Below are 16,887 nucleotides of genomic sequence, written 5' to 3'. Positions count from 1 at the left end.
CACTTATAAATGCTACTTGGGCCATCCCTGCTCTGATTCCGCTTACCTTTGCTTTCTGGCCTCTTTTTCTAGGCTGGGGAGGGGCTGTGAGGCTGAGTTCCATTTACAGAACTCTTGCTAAGCCTTGCAAGGGTGTCTGGTTCCAAGTTGTTTACATCTCTTTTAAAAGTCTAGTGTTGATTGCCTCTTTGTCCTCTGCTTTGTGTCTTGTCACTAATTCAGGGGTAAGAAGAGAGAAGTCCCACTCAACCTCTTGAATCCTAAGTACACTTGCCTTTGTTTTACAGAAGCAGGGCTGGGCAAAAGCTGCAAAAAGTGATGAGAGAATTTAAGCTTGTGCATTTTGAAATCTTGTCTGTGGGAAGGAGCTTTTAAAAAGCAATAGCTCTCAGCTACTAAGGGCTGACTAGATGGGAGCATGTGCTGATAACTTTATGACAGTATCTCAGTTAATCCTTATCACAAATTTGGGAGGCAGCTTCCCTAATTTAAATTTTACAGATGAGAAAACTGATGTTCAAGGAGATTAAGAAATCTCCAAGACTTGTAGCTACTGAGTTACCACTTTCAACCCATGTCTGTGTGACGCCTTAACCAAGCTCTTAAATACCACACTATGTAATATTTCCAGTGCAACTCACATTAGGAGATGAAGCTAAATTAACACTAGAGAGTGGAGGAAAAAACCTTTCTCACTTCTCCCTTTACTCCCGGTGAATTCTCCTATCCCCATATGTGAAAGTACAGAGATTTATTTGATTTTTTAAAAGTCAAGCTTTATTTTAGTTGTAGAATGTAGCCACCAAAGTTTCAAATAATGCAAGAAAATATTTATTCCAAATATTTAGTATAAATCAATCCATGTCTACTTAGAAAATTAAGGGAAAATTTGTCACTTCTGAATTAAGCTTAAAACAAACCTTACTTTTCTCATGGAATGATCTATGATTTAATTAATTCTATTTTTTTTTTATTTTTTTTTGAGTTTCACATTAACTGGAACTTTATTTGCTTAAAACCTAAATGTTGTCAGTTTGAGAAGAAATCCACTGTGATGTGTAGATTGATCTTGCCAATTAAATTCTAGGATGGTTTTATTTTGGGGGGATCCTTCGTAAAATTTTATCAAAAAAAAAAAAAAAAAAAGAAAAACCAACCAGGATACATATATATTTTTAAAACATGAACCATTAGAGAAAAAAATATGAAATCAAGAGTGATTTCAGTTTTGGCAGCCCCCTGCTCTTTCTTTTTTAAAGCTCCTTAAAGACTGTTGCAGGATAAAGGATCACTGGCTCTGAGTCTCTTTGAGATAACAAGTGATGAAATAAAAAAAGAAAACTCACACCCTCAAACAAGGTCAGGTAACCCCATTCCCCACCTTCCCCTCAAAGTAAAAAATATGAGTGATTTTAGTAACAATTCAGAATTCTTTTATCTCCTACCTGCCTCATCAGTGGAAGTTTAAGTCATGACTTTTTTAGACATTTATAATTGTGTATATAGACATATAAATTCATATTAGATGACAATTGATTTTTAAAAAGTCCAGGTAGAGAAAGAAGCAATCATCTTCAACTAAAACCTTTCTACATTTTTGGATTACTATTCAACTTGCTATCATTTAGCAAAAAGCAGTTTCCATAGTGTTCATCTCAAATCTTACTGCTTTACAACTGTGGTATACCTTCCATTAAAAATAAAAAAGATACAGTCAATCCAGTGATTAATTTGACATGGCTTTCATTGGGAAAGGGGTGGTGGTGGCAAAGAGACCAATAGACAAAAAGGCAACTTAAACACTTAAACATACAATGGTTTTCTTAAAAGAGAGAGAGAGAGAGAGAGAGAGGGGAAGCGAGTGAGAGAAAAAATGTTACTTTTAACAAATGGAAAAAAGCACTGAAAGCCCATGAGTCAAGCCATAGCCAAAACCATGTTCTATCTTAAGTAGGTTCTTTTTCTCTCCCTCTTTTTTCTTTTGTTCCCTTTTTTAAAAATAAAATCTCTCCCCAAACCGTCATCACTTTTAATCCTCCCCAGACTGGGCTTCATCTTCAGACCCTTCATCCCCAGATTTCTCGGGAGGGGGCTTGCAGATGTTTTGTTTTCTGGAGGGCTTTCTGTTCCTCGTCATCTTTGGGAGAAGGAGTCTTTTCCTGTGATGCCATTGAAGCTGCGACCCACTTTCCCTTTGCCTTTCACTGGACTTGGTGTCACTGTAGCCTTTAGCCTGGGTTTGGGCATTTTCTTTTCTTTCTCTCAGGTTTTGACTTCTTAACCATCTTTTTGTTTTTCTTTTTCGAACTGCCATAGTCACTATCATCATCGTCTTCCATTAGGAAATCCTCGTCGCTGCCGGACTCTTTCTCCTGGAATGATGCCTCGTCCTCTTCTTGTTCTTCCTCACTGCCCACATCTTCCACGAGCATCTCTCTCTGTTTGGAAGCTGCCTTGGATGCTGCGTGCCGCTGCTGGCGCACATTTTTATGATCTTCTTTTTCATCTTCCTTGTCCTCTGCTGAGTGAGAATCATCCTTCTTGGTCTTCACATCTTTTTCTTCTGAGTCCTCCCTATCTTCCTGTGAATTCTTTCCAGATCGCCCCTTATTTTTAGCTTCTTGGGGAGATGATCGAATTTTCTTAGCGGGAGGGCCCGAATCTCTTCCATAATCTTCATCTGCATCATCAGATTCTTGAAACTGTGAATAATCAACAACTTTCCTATTTCTGACAGGCCGCGACATGTTCGCTGTTGAAACAGGACCGAGTTGAGAAGCCGAAGACCAGGACCCCGCGCCCCCCGCTCCCGCCCCCCACGTCCTGGCCGGAGCTTCGGCCGATGGGGCCGCTGCGGTCTAACCCTGAGCTGCTGGCTTCTCAAACTCTGCGGCTCCTTGGTTGAGGGCCCTTGGATCAGACGAGCCCCCCCGCTCCCCCGTCTCTTCAAAATGATTTAATTAATTCTATTTTATAAAGCAGGATTAACTATTCTTATTAGGTTGGGAAAAATAGTATAATTTTTTAAGCACCTTAAATGATTCAAAATTTGGATGCATTATTTTCTTTATACCTGGACCATTTTGTTTTATAGATACTGCTTTATTAATGAACTATAGGCTGGCCTTTATTTTCAGAAAATAAATTTCCATGGTATGCGAGATGTTTATATGAACCATTTGTTACTCCTTTGAGTTGTAGTTGTGTCATAAATAATCAATACATACTTTAAAAAGAAAGATACAGAGGAACAGAGTATAAAATTGCATCCTTACGTGTAGAATCGACTCTAAAGTGAATATATAAAGGCGTGCAGGATGGAGGCGGTGGTGTTGCGGAAACACTAGTTCAGTTTTTCTTGGTGACAGTTTAGATGGGAACTGACATGTCTGAAAGGCTTGGCTGATGCATAAACCCTGCTCATTTAGCAATGGTTTGCTGAGTGCCTGCTCTGTGCCATGCTAGGCACCAGGGATATGGGCAGCGCGTAGCACAGACATGAGCTCAGGGTCTCGCAGAGGACACCCAAAGCAGCAACCTCAATAATAGACCAAGAGGGATGGCTAAAGGGATAAGGGTATATAAGGCCCTATGGATAGGATGACCATTTATCATGCAAATGTGAAATAAAAATAAAATCCGAAGCCCTCTGCTAACTGAAGGGACCTCTGTCAGCAAAGGGGATCCCAGAAACACCTTAAAACTGAGTTCCCAGCCGTGAAGCTATGGGAGATATAAAGCACAATTACACACGTGTATGATTTCTATTTTCATTATTCATGACTCCTCCTCTAGTTTGTTGAATATATATATGTAATCACCTTGTTCAGTATAAATGCTTGTTCTTTTTGTCTGTCCCTTGAAGCACGTGTTCCTGGCTTCTGGCCAGTGGCTCTGCTTTCTAGCCTGTTGGACTGGCCACCCACAGGCTGCAACCCTTTACGAGAAACAAAGCTCTCCTTTTCCAGAGTATAAACCTCATTATCTTTTTTGTTGTTGTTAACAAATATCAGAACAATTCTGAGAATAAAAGGGAACATTCTTACCAATTATGCTAGGACAACTGCACCAACTGGAAATGTTGTGGGGTTTCCAGTGGGGGAAGGGGCAGGGAGGTCAGTCCAGAAGGAGCAGTACTTCAGCTGGGGATTCATGAATGAGCAGCAGTGAACCTAGTGAGTGGGGTGGGGCAGGCGTCCTGGCTCAGGGAGGGGCATGTGCTCAGGCCTAGAGGTGACTGAACCAAAAGATATCTAGTGGCTGAAGATGAGAGGGCAAGACAGAAATGCATGAAAGGAGGCTGGGAAGGAATGGAATCTTCAACTATTATGGGTCAGATCAGATCTCTGCCTCTTTCTCTTGCTATCTCATTGGGTTTCTATATTTGGGTTCTCCTTCCTTCATCTGTAAATAGAGATTCTAATATTTAACTCACAGGGCTGCTCTGAGATTAGTGTAATAATTTATGGAAGTTGTCTGACACAGAATAGGAGATCTAAAAATGTTGTATTTTTATACACTAGCAATGAACAATTCAAAAAGGAGATTTAAAAACTTTATTTACAATAGTATTAAAAAGAATAAAATCCTTGGGAATAAATGTAACCAAAGAGTACAAGACTTGTACACTGAACTGCAAAACTTTGCTGAAAGAAGTTAAAGAAGACCTAAATAAATGCAAAGACATCATGTGTTCATGAACTGGAAGACTTTATATTGTTAAAATGGCAATAATTTCCAAAGTAGTCTACAGATTTGATGTAATCATCATTAAAATCCCAATGCCAGTTTTGCAGAAATGGAAAGGCAATTCTAAAATTCATAAGGAATTGCAAGGGGCCCCAAATAGCCAAAACAAAAAAGAAGAAAAAAGTTGAAGGACTCGACTTCTTGATTTCAAAAGTCACTATAAAGCTATAGTAATCAAAACAGCATGGTACTGCCATACAGATAGACATACTGTTGGATTTGGCAATCTTGTTCTGTGTTCTCAGTTTTGGTGTGCTCATTGCTGAAGAATGACGAGACACGCCAAAGTAAGGCAAGCATGAGATGAAATTTACTGAGGGGGAGAAAGATAGGATTATAGAGCAAGAACAAGATATAGGTTAACAGAGCAAGATAACATATACCACGGTTGACACCGGACCCCTTGTAGCAGAAAGAGAGAGAGAGTGAGTGAGAGCAAAAGGAGTTGGTTATGGTCTGCACCTTGTTTTATAGTGTCCAGTTTGGGACCTCCTTCATGGCTCAGATGTCACCATGGAACCACTTTGATTGGACAGTTGGGAGTTATATGGCCTGAGTCTTACTATGCATGTGGTGTTCCCATGAGCCTTTCTGAAAGCCCATTTGTGGGGAGGTGATGATCAGCAACTGCATCCACTTTGGTCCCTAGACGACCCGGAATCCTTCACTATCTACCTAATAATATGAATCAACAGAATAAATACTGAGAGTCCAGGATATAAACCTATCAACTATGGTGAATTGATTTTCAATAAGGATGTCATTTCACGGGGTAAAGAGTAGTTTGTTCAACAAATGGTGCTTGGACAACTGGATTTTCACATGCAAATGAATCAAGTTGGACCCTTACTAGACACTGCATATAAAATTAACTCAAAATGTTTCAAAGATATAAATATAAAAGCTAAAATGTTAAACTCAAAGAAGAAAATGGGTAACTCTTGGTAACTTTGGGTTTGGCTTGGAGTGGCTTCTTAGATATGACACCAAAACATAAGCAACAATGATGACAAAAATAGCTAAATTGGACTTAATCAAAATTAGAAACTTTTTGTATCAAAAGATATTTTGTGTATAAGGAAAATGAAAAAATTACCTGTAGATGGGAGAAATCATATGTCTGCAAGGTTTATGCACATATTTGCATGTAATGCAAATCATATAAAGGCTTAAATTTGGAATATATAAAGAATTCCTATAACTCAGTAACAAAAAGACAAACAATCCAATTAAAACACGGGCAAAGGATATGAATAGCTATTTATCTAAAGAAAGTATGTAAATGAACAATAAGCACAGGAAAAGATGCTAAACATTACTAATCATTAGGGATATGCAAGTCAAAACTGTGATGAGCTAGCACTTCACACCTATTAGGATGCCTATAACTAAAAAAACAAAAACAAAAACAAAAAAAACGGAAAAGTAATTGTTGATGACAATGTGGAGAAATTGGAACCCTTCCTCAGTGCTGATGGGAATCTAAAATGGCATAGAAGCTGTGGAAAATCATTAGACGGTTCCTCAAAAAGTTAAACACAGAATTATCACATGACCCAGTAACACTACTCTTAGATAAATACCCCAAAGAATTGAAGACAGTTATTCAAAAAAATTTGCACAAGAGTGTTCATAGCAGCCCTATTCACAATTACTAAAAGGTGAAATAAATTTAAATGTCTATCAGTTGACGAATGAATAAACAAAACGTGGGTAGTTGTACAATGGAATTATACAGCCATAAAATGAATGAAGTAATGATCCATGCTACAACATGGATGAACCTTGAAAACATCATGCTAAGTAAAAGAAGCCAGACACAAAAGCTACAAATTGTATGATTCCATTTATATGAAATATTCAGAGTAGGTAAATCTATGGAGGAAAAATTAGATTAGTGATTGCCAGGGAGAAATGGGGGGTGACTTCTTAATAGATATGGGGTTTCCTTCTGGAATAATAAAAATGTTCTGGAGCTAGATAGTGGCAATGGTTGTATAACATTTTAGGTATACTTAATGCCACTGAATTATACAATTTAAAATGATTAAAATGATAAATTTATGTTATGCACATTTTACTATAATTAAAACAATAAAGAAATGGAATAAAAATCTGGCAAGGCTTCTCAAGGATAGGCCCCCTGTGTTTCTCTCCAGCTAGTTAGGATTAGCAGCATAATGCTTCCTTACCTCCGCATGACAGCAACTGGGCATTCTCTATTAGCCCTGCTTTTAAAAAAAATTATTATTAATTGTCAGGGATGGGTCTCGCTGTAATGCCCAGGCTGGAGTGTTGTGTATGCACAGGGCTGGTCATGGCACACTGCAGCCTTGAAGTCCTGGGCTCAAGAGATTTTCCTGCCTCAGCCTTCCGAGTAGCTAGGACTACAGATATGCGCCACCTGGCTATAAAATTAATATTATTTTAAATTGAATAATCATAAATGTATACATTTGTGGGGTAAAACGTGATGTTTTGATACATGTATACAACATAGAATGATTAAATCAATCTAATTAACATTCACCACTTCACTTGCTTATCATTTTTTGGTGATGAGACTTTTGAAATTTACTTTCTATTTTGAAATATATATTATTATTGACTATAATCGTCCTGCTGTGCAATAGATCTCAAGACTTATTATTCCTCCTGTCTAACTGAAACGCTGCACTCTTTGAGTAGCGACTCCCCATTTCTCCTCTCCCCTCTGGCCTCTGGTTATCACCATCCTACCCTTTGCTTCTGTGAATTTGACTTTTTTAGATCCCACATGTAAGTGAGATCATGTGGTGCCTGGCTTATTTCACTTAGTGTAATGTCCTCCAGGTTCATCCACATTGTCACCAATGATAGACTTTCCTTCTTTTTTTGAAGCTGAATAGTATTCTAGATTCCAGTGTGTATGCAGAAGAATGAAATTGGATCCTCATCTCACACCACATACAAAATCAACTTAAAACAGATTAAATACTTCAATACAAGATCTGAAACTGTGAAACTACTAGAAGAAAACATAAAGGAAAAGCTGCACAACCTTAGTTTGAGCAATTATTTTTTTTGGATGTGACTTCAAAAGCACAGGCAACAAAAGCCAAAACAGACAAATAGAGTGCATCAAACTACAAAGCTCTCCATAGCAAAGGAAACAATTAACAAAGTAATGACACAACCCACAGAGTATGAGAAAATATTTGCGATCCACACATGTGGTAAGAAAATAGTTATTCAAGTTATTTGCCCGATGGAAAAATGGGCAAATAACTTCTGTTGTACCATCAAGACTTGGACAAATACCCAGATCTTGGTTTCAAATACCATTCCTAAATTTAACCAGGGGTGCTTTTTGGAGAGCTGTCTTATTCTAGGGCAGGGGTAGGGAAAGCACAAAGATGAACTTGGAACATGTTCCAAGCATTCTATATTAGCTCTTCTAATAGAGTCTTGAATTCCTGGGCTAAAGGGTAGTATGTCAATGTTAAATTTTCTGAATTTTGTTATTTTAACATGAGTGTATAAGATACAGTAATGCATTTGTTCTTAGGAGATACATGCTGAAGTATTTAGGAATACTAGGGGTAAAGTATCATGGTGTCTGAAATTTGCTCTCAAGTAGTTTAGTAATAAAAATTATTTTATATCTGTACCTATGAGAAGTAAGGCAAGTGTAGCAATTAGTGAAGTTACATAAAAGATATATAGTTGTACTTGCAACTGTCCTATAAGTTTGAAGTTTTTTCAAATGTTAAATAAAAACTTCACGCCTCAACTCACTCCCAACATACAATTCTGCCTTCCAGAATCCATCTTAGGAAGATGCAGCAGAATGAACAGTGACAAGATCACCTCTGAAGCGCCTTTCAACTGTAGGACTCTTTGATTTCTGTGTCTGCATTTGCCCACAATAACATCAGTCCTGATTTAATAAAACATACAAACAAACACACAAACACCCCCAAACTTCATATACAAACACTGTAAAGAGATCCCCTTGCTAAAAATTTCAACAAGATTGCTACGTTGGGCCAAACAAGAGTTTTGGGAGATTGGTGATGGCTGAGGTGTTTTGCCACCTTGAATTTAAGGAAGACGGTCCCAACTGGGAACACAGGGCTGGGGCCTGCTCATCTAAGTTGGTGACTCCACAGCCTGAAGGAGCAGACAGACAGGAGAGAAGAAACAAATAACGTGGTGGCAGTTCTCACAGTTGTGGCTGACACCCCATGACATGCCTGTCACTAACATTGTCAGATGCTACGAATTAAAGGAGTAGGGAATAATTTCCTGGTATAGCCAATCTCTTACATGCTGAAACATACTGCTCTGAGCAGCTGGTTACTGTGACTGAAGATAAGTTACCAAGAGTTTCTATGTAGACATCGATTTCAACAGGAGATTGATGACATTTGCCTGGCTGTGGATGCACTTTTTCCACTGCCAGTCACTTTGATGTCAGCTGCTCAAATTTATGTCATGGAAACCCAAATTCTATTAATATTTAGTATGGTTTTGCCCTTAAAAATTACAGAAAAGTCCCAAAACAGATTAATAATTTTTACATTAGACATTTATATTTTGGGCATCTTCTTTTTATTCTGGGGAATTTATTCTTCTTTGACACGTGAGGTAAGAGGAGAGAAAACAAAAGGATTATGCCGAGAGTGGGAGATTAAATAATTCATTTGACTGAACCACTCAGCCCTCCAAATTCTACTTCCCAAGATATCAATGTTTCCTTTTTCTTTCAAAGTAATGTGGATTCAAAGTATAAGTAATAATTAAAATTGCCATGGGAGCATTGATTTGCTCCCTGGAATCTGCTTTTTTCTCCCAGCTCAAGATTGAAAAGGCTCTTCCTGATGGTGCACTGATTCCTGCTTAATCTGAACATATGGCAAGCAAGTGTGTTTCAGTGTGAGTCTGGTAGCACACTCACACACGCATACACGCACAGGCATTCAATTTATAATGGAAAAATTAAGCTGAGTGCTGGTGGTTGTTGTTCATGGATGCTAAAGTGAACATTGGGATGTAATGCTATTGTGTGTGCTGGCTGCAGTCACTGTAATCAAACGTCAGAGTTACTAGTTAGTTTTCTTTCAATTTTATACATGCTATATTATGCTTCTGTGTTTAAAACCATGTGAGAACTAGATATGTCTCACTGGTCAATTTATATAAACTGGCCAATCTGATTTCTGCTTTTAGTCTATTCTTTTCCCCTCTGGCAGGGGCCTGCTTATCCTTACTTAGGTTTTAGAGCACCGTGAGATCAGTTTTATATCTTCATTTAAACTCCATCCCTGTTCAAAAGTAAATTTTCTTTTCTCTGGTCCTCACAATATTTAACAACAGATACTTCCTGTAGGATTGGATCATAAATAACTTTAGTTTTGGCTCCCACTGTCCTCATTCTTCTTTTGTCCAGAATTATATTGAAGACATGATTTCTGCGCATTCCAGTCTCTTCCAGCAAATGGAAACAGTATTGTTCCAGTGACTGAGATGTCTAGTCCTGCATGATACACACAACTGTCCTCGTCATTTAGTGGTTAGCCTTCTCCATTCCCCAGACTGGGCTTAGCACGTGTGCAAAGTCTCTGGTTAGCTGGACTCAGTCAGCTTCTCCTCTCTTCCCCGACTTCTGTTCCTACTGCACCAGGGTTGCACACAAGGAGAAAGCTGAAGAAAGGGACAAGACATTCTTATTTGGTGGCTCTCCCATGACCTGCCATCAGCATTCTATGCACCTGGCAGATATTCAGCCAAGACTGAACATTGAGCAAAGCTGAATGTTGGACAAGACCGAGCATTGGTTCTCCCATGAGTGCCCCCCTCCAACCCTCCCCAAATACTCACTCACATATTCTTTGCTTTGAAAAACTCATTTATTGCACGGCATCCAGGATCCTGTAATTTTTCCTTGACTGTCATTTTAAAGCTTATTTCTTATACCTTAGATCTTCAAATCAAGAAAAAGACACCAGTTGACCACATCCTCTAACTTCGGAGACACATAAAGCCCCTTTCTCTTGACCTGAGGTGATGAGGAAATGCATCTATTCTCTTCGCTCTTGGGGGAAGGATCTCTTTGAAGGTCCTCTGTCTTCAAAAACACCCACAAAAACAAAAAAACAAACTGAGTAGTCAAAATTTGGTTTTCAAAATGCAATTAATGTGGGTAAAGGAAGAGGCTTGTAAACTGCTAGCAGACATCTTTATGAATTCTGCATGTGGTCTAGCACTTTGCTTGGAAGGCAGTATCTGTTGGCCCTTAGGTCCTTGGGTGAAACTCACATTTAACAGGCTGTTATACAAAGAGGATGACAGACGCCATTATGTTCATGTTGCATAATATGAATAATTTTAATTTGCATGTTTAATTCTATACAAAACTGGCATGATCTGAGAGTCAATGAACATTAGAACTATGCCAGCTGTTCACCATTAATCAATTTTATATGTGAATTCAACTTAAAATGCTCAGACAGTTCTATTCTCGACATCTTGATAGTATAATATTGATCAAACTTAAGTGTTCCAAGTTTATTAAACCTACCCATATTTATATCTGAGTCCATTTTCATGTGATTTAAAGGCATTACTTCAACTTTCAAAATTCAATTCAGTTCAACTATGTCAAAATCTAGTTTCCGGAGTCCATGCTTAGAGGTAATTTGTATATATTGTAATAGCTGTATCATGCTGTCATGGAGTGGATATTATTAATATTGGTTTCTATGGATAAATATCATTTAACACTTAGTATATGGGACCAGACAAGCAAGAAGTATACTAGCTTATAATTTTAAATTTTAGATAAAATGACCCGAACCAGTGGATGTTGTAGAAAGAATGAGACTTGTAGGAAGATAATTAGAGTAGGAGGAAGAGTGTAAGTACAAATTAAAAAGCAATAAACATAGTAAGAGTGAGTTTCAAGTCCTTACCTTAGACTCCACGGAATACTCAGGGTCAATTTTTAGGCTTTAGGGAGTCTGTGAACTTCCTGAAATTGTTGCAAATATAAATATATGTGTTAATGTAATACTGTGAATTTTTCAGAAGAGAGGTTTCTAAACTTTCATCAGATTCTTATAGGGACTCCAATGACCTCTCCCCTCCCCCCAAATAGAAAGAGTCATGGTTTACTAACAATAGCATTACATTAGGACTTCTGAAATTTGGACTTTTATGGCACAGGCACACAATATTGAGCTATTAGCTTAAACCTCTTGGGCACCAGTGTTTTCACTTATAATACAGCACGAGCTCTATGTGACTGTGGGACCAAGGCATGCACAAAGTGGGGCTTAGGGAGATAACTAAGTAACACTATTCTTCCACTGGAGACTTGAGAGTTATAAGAAAGGTAAAACATGTGGGTAAAACAGATGGAGACCAAATTTCAATTTTATAAAAGCTGGATTAAAGAGTATGGTTTAGTTCTATGGCCAAACACACTTTCTCTTTTTTTTTTTTTAAATTTCTTTTTTTTAATTTCAAAATATTAAGGGGGTACAAATGTTTTTGTTACATGGCTTGAGTCAGAGCTATAAATGTGTCCATCACTCAAATAGTGTCCATTGTACCCCTTAGGTGGGTTTTTGCCCCTTCCCTCCTCCCCCTCCCCCCGCTTGATTTCCAGTGACTTTTACTTCCCTTTGTGCACTTGTGTGCCCCTTAGTTCCGTGCATTAGAGAGTACACGTGGTGTTTGTTTTTCCATTCTTGAGATATTTCACTGGGGATAATGGTCTCCAATTTCTTCCAAATTGCTGGAAAAGTTTGAGAGAATGAATTTCATACTTAACATTCTTTCATAGGTACTGGAATTACCATTTTCCCAGTACCTAATAATTGCATGTATTGTTAAAATTGTCTTTAAACAAGCAGGAAAAGGGGACATTGGAAATGGGGTAGTGGAAAGACCACAGGATTCACAAGTAGATGAACCCAGATTAACATGATGCAGGGAGTAAGGTGGGTGATTTAGCAAGGGAATCTCAATTGTCTCATCTGTAAACACACTTTCTTATACTTCATTTTACTGCTCTTCTGCTTAGTACTAATACATTCAAATACCCACCAGAACAGAAATTTTATGCCTGTATAAACTTACTGCCTGGATGAGCAGAGAATATATGTATGCCAAGGGCACATTTTTCGAAAAAGAGTGTCCAGAATGTACTGAACCAAGTGTTTTCAGGTCCTTTTTAAAAATTGCATGAAGATTTTCAGAGGCCAAGGTGGCGGACTAGAAGCAGCCTGCACACTGCTGCTCTTGTGGAGAGGATGGAAACTGAAGAGTAGATATCCACCTTTGGACCATTGGCTGAGTGAGAGTGCTGGGATTCCAGAGAGGAGGTGGGAGTGAAGTGAGGAAGATAGAAGTGGGACAACCTGCTCAGCAGGACCAGAGGTGATTGGGGAAGGTGCACACACCCGAGAAAGGGACTGCGAGCTTCCCCTGAGGATACTGCAACCAGGGCGGTGGGAGGGTCCCTCCACTGCAGCAGACCTATAAACTGATACAGACACCTGACTGAAGGATCTGTAGGTGCATTGCTCCAGAGAGAAGGAGCGGCTTGTGAGCGTTGGGTGTTGCGGCTGGTGCCACAGTTGCGGCTGGTGCCACAGTGCCAACCCTGGAATGCTACTTCTGCCCAGGGCTCAGATCTGTGACTGCCTCTTCCCTCTTGTCCCTGCTGGGTAGGAAGGGAGCAGGGAATCGGGGCACTTGTGTGCACCCTGTGAGCAGGTGATGTGCACCCCTGTCACCACCACCACTGAGGGACGTGGACAGAGCAGGAGACCATGGGCCAGGTACCTGCTGCTGTGGCCTGGAGGATCCCACTCAACCACACTTTCCACAGGACCCAGTTGGAGTGCACGCCCTTAGCCATCAGTGCCCAATGCCCATTGTTTGGGTGGCTGGACTGCCACTGACACCACCACCAGGGAGGCCCCAAGCAGGGGGAGAGCCAGCACAGTTGTCACCTTTGGATCTGGGTGGACTGCACACTGCAGACTCACACCATCCCATGCAGGTGCCCTGCACATGTCCTCCCCCATGTGGCATCCTGCCCCCAACCATGGCTGCCCTGGCCTGCATGTGTGTGCTGCAACCCCTGACCTGCTCCATCCCCTACGGGCATCCTACCTCATGGGCCTGCTCTGTCTCAGGGTCCCACTGCATCCCACATGTGAACTGTGACCTGTGAGCCCACTCTGCACTGGGGGCCTGCTATTCCCTGTAGCCCCACTATGCCCTGCATACCTGCTATGCCTTTTGCATGTACTGCACCCTGTGTGTGCCTCACTCTGTCTCTGAGCCTGGCACCTCAGCCACCAAGGCCTACAAACTTGTGTGCCATGCTCAGTGGACCCCCTCCCACCTGTGTGCATGCCCCATCCTGCCTACTGGCCCCACCTTGCATGCACACCTGGCACCAGGGTCCAGCCCTACAACAGCAACCTGGTGACAATCACAGGGGAACAGGGGTGACACAGCAGAGCAACAGCATTAAAGGCTCACAGTGCATCTACCCATCTCCTGCTTGGTCAAGCTTTTGGATAGGACTCAAGCATGCCATCCAGGGACCCATCCTTATCTTCACCAAGCAACAGAGGTCCCAGCAGAGAAGAACAGATGCATCTTATCTGCTATCTGTTTTGGGCTGAGAGAAGAGGCCCCAGATGAGAAGGAACCAGTGTAAAAACTCTGGCAACATGAGAAAACAGGCTTTCTCAATATCCCCAAAGGATCACAGTAGCTCTCCATCAATGAACTCTAATCAAAAGGAAATTGTGGTAATGACAGATATAGAATTCAGATTATGGATGGCAAGTAAGATGAATGGAATTGAGAAGATGGTAGAACACCACCTCAAAGAAACCAAAAAAATAATTCAGGACATGAGTGAAAAAATTCACTGAAGAGAAAGATAACATTAGAAAAGAGAAAACAGAACTTAAAGAAATGAAGGAGTCATTTAGGGAATTTCAAAATATAGCAGAAAACTTTTAACAGCAGGATAGACCAACTAAAAGAAAGAATTTCAGAGCTGGAAGATAAGGATTTCAATGTTACCTAGTCAGTAAAAAATGTAGAAGAAAAAACAAATAAGAATGAATCATCACTGCAAGAAATATGGGATTATGCAAAATAAACAAATATAAGAATTATAGGTATCCTTGAGGAAGAAGAAGAAAAATCAATAAGCATGGAAAACCTGTTTCAGGAAATAATTAAGGAAAATGTCCCTGGTATTGCTAGAGATTTGTATATCCGGATACAAGATGTTCGTCAAACACCTGGAAGATTCATAGCAAATAGGACATCATCAAAACACATAGTCATCAGCCTGACCAAAGTCAAAGTGAAGGAGAAAATTCTACAAGCTGTGAGGTGAAAGCAACAAGTTACTTACAGAAAACCCACTGGACTAACAGTAGATCTCTGAGCAGAGACCATTCAGGCCAGAAGGGATTGGGGTCCCATTTTTTAGTCTTCTTAAACAGAATAATTTTCAGCCAAGAATTTTGTACCCTGAAAAACTAAATTTCATATATGAAGGAGAAATAAAGTCTTTCCAAGATAAACAAAAGCTAAGGGAATTGGTCACCACTGGTCCTGCACAATAGGAAATGCTTAAAAGTGCTCTATACATGGAACAGAGCAATCAATACAAACACCAGAAAGTCAAAGCTCACAACTCTTATGAAACACTAACACAAGGGAGAAAACAAAGCAATTAGGTATCATTCAACATGATGAACAGAACAGCATCTCATAGGTCAATACAAATATTGAACATAAACAGTCAAGGCTCCATTTAAAAGACACAGATTGGCTGAATGGATACACCCCAAGTATATGCTGTCTCCAAGAAACCTATCTAACTCACAAGGATACTGATAAACTCAAGGTAAAGGCATGGAAAAATATTCCACATGAATGGAAACCAAATGCAAAAGGATTAGCTATTCTCATGTCAAATAAGATAGACTTTAAATCCACAATGGTAAAAAACGACAAAGATAGTTATTATATAATGATAAAGGGAGCAGTTCAGCAAGGATATGTAATAATACTAAATATATATGCAGCTAACACAGGAGCTCCCAGATTAATAAAACAAATTCTACTAGATGTAAGCAAAGGAATAAACAGTAACATCATAATTGCTGGGGACTTCAATATTCCACTAACAAAACTGGAAAGATCTTTTAAGCTGAAGATCAACAAAGAAACACTGGACTTAAATCAGACTTTAGAACAAATGGAACTAACAGACATCCCTAGAACATTCTACACCCCAAATGCATAATTTACATTCTTCTCATCAGCCAGTACATGGATTTTTTTCAAGATAGATCAGATGTTAGTCCACAAAACAAGTCTCAGCAAATTCAGAAAAATCTAAATTATTCCTTGTATCTTCTCAGATCACAGTGGAATAAAATTAGAAATGACTTCCAAGAGGAAATCTCAAATCTATATGAAGTCATGAAAATTAAATAAACTTCTACTGAACCATCCTTGGGTCAATGACGAAATTAAGATGGAAATCAAAAGATTTTTCAAACTGAGCAACAAAGATGGCACAAGCATCTAAAATCTATGGGATATAGCAAAAGCAGTGTGAAGAGGGCGGTTTAGAGCCTTAAATGCTTATCTCAAAAAGACACAGATCACAAATTAACAACCTACTGTCACACCTCAAAGAACTAGAAAAAGATGAACAAACCAAACCCAAAGCTAGCAGAAGAAAAGAAACAGCAAAGCTCAGAGCAGAACTAAAGGAAATGCAAACAAACAGACAAAAAAATACAATGGATCACTGAAAAAAAAGTTGGTACTTTGAAAAGATAAACAAAAGCAATGCACGTCCAGCTAAATTAACCAGAAATAGAAGAGAAAGGACTCAAACAAGCCCAATCAGAAATGAAAAAGGAAACATTACAACTGCTATTAAGGAAAACAAAATATCACCAGTGACTATATTCTAGAGGTTTTCAAACTAGAAAACTAGAAACTAGAAAATATAGAGGAAATGGATACATTTTTGGAAACACACAACCTTCCAAGTTTGAATCAGGAAGAAATAAAAATCCTGAACAAACTGATTAC

At 39.3% G+C, this 16,887-nt stretch overlaps 1 pseudogene; it reads right to left on the bottom strand.

Moving 5' to 3' along the window:
- Positions 1-2,029: 2,029 nt before the first annotated feature.
- Positions 2,030-2,747, bottom strand: LOC138383383 (nuclear ubiquitous casein and cyclin-dependent kinase substrate 1 pseudogene; annotated as a pseudogene).
- Between the last annotated feature and the right edge of the window lie 14,140 nt (positions 2,748-16,887).

The sequence above is a fragment of the Eulemur rufifrons genome, chromosome 5, assembly GCF_041146395.1.
Source record: "Eulemur rufifrons isolate Redbay chromosome 5, OSU_ERuf_1, whole genome shotgun sequence".
NCBI classification, from domain to species: Eukaryota; Metazoa; Chordata; class Mammalia; order Primates; family Lemuridae; genus Eulemur; species Eulemur rufifrons.
This window is presented reverse-complemented; position numbering and strand designations above follow the sequence as displayed.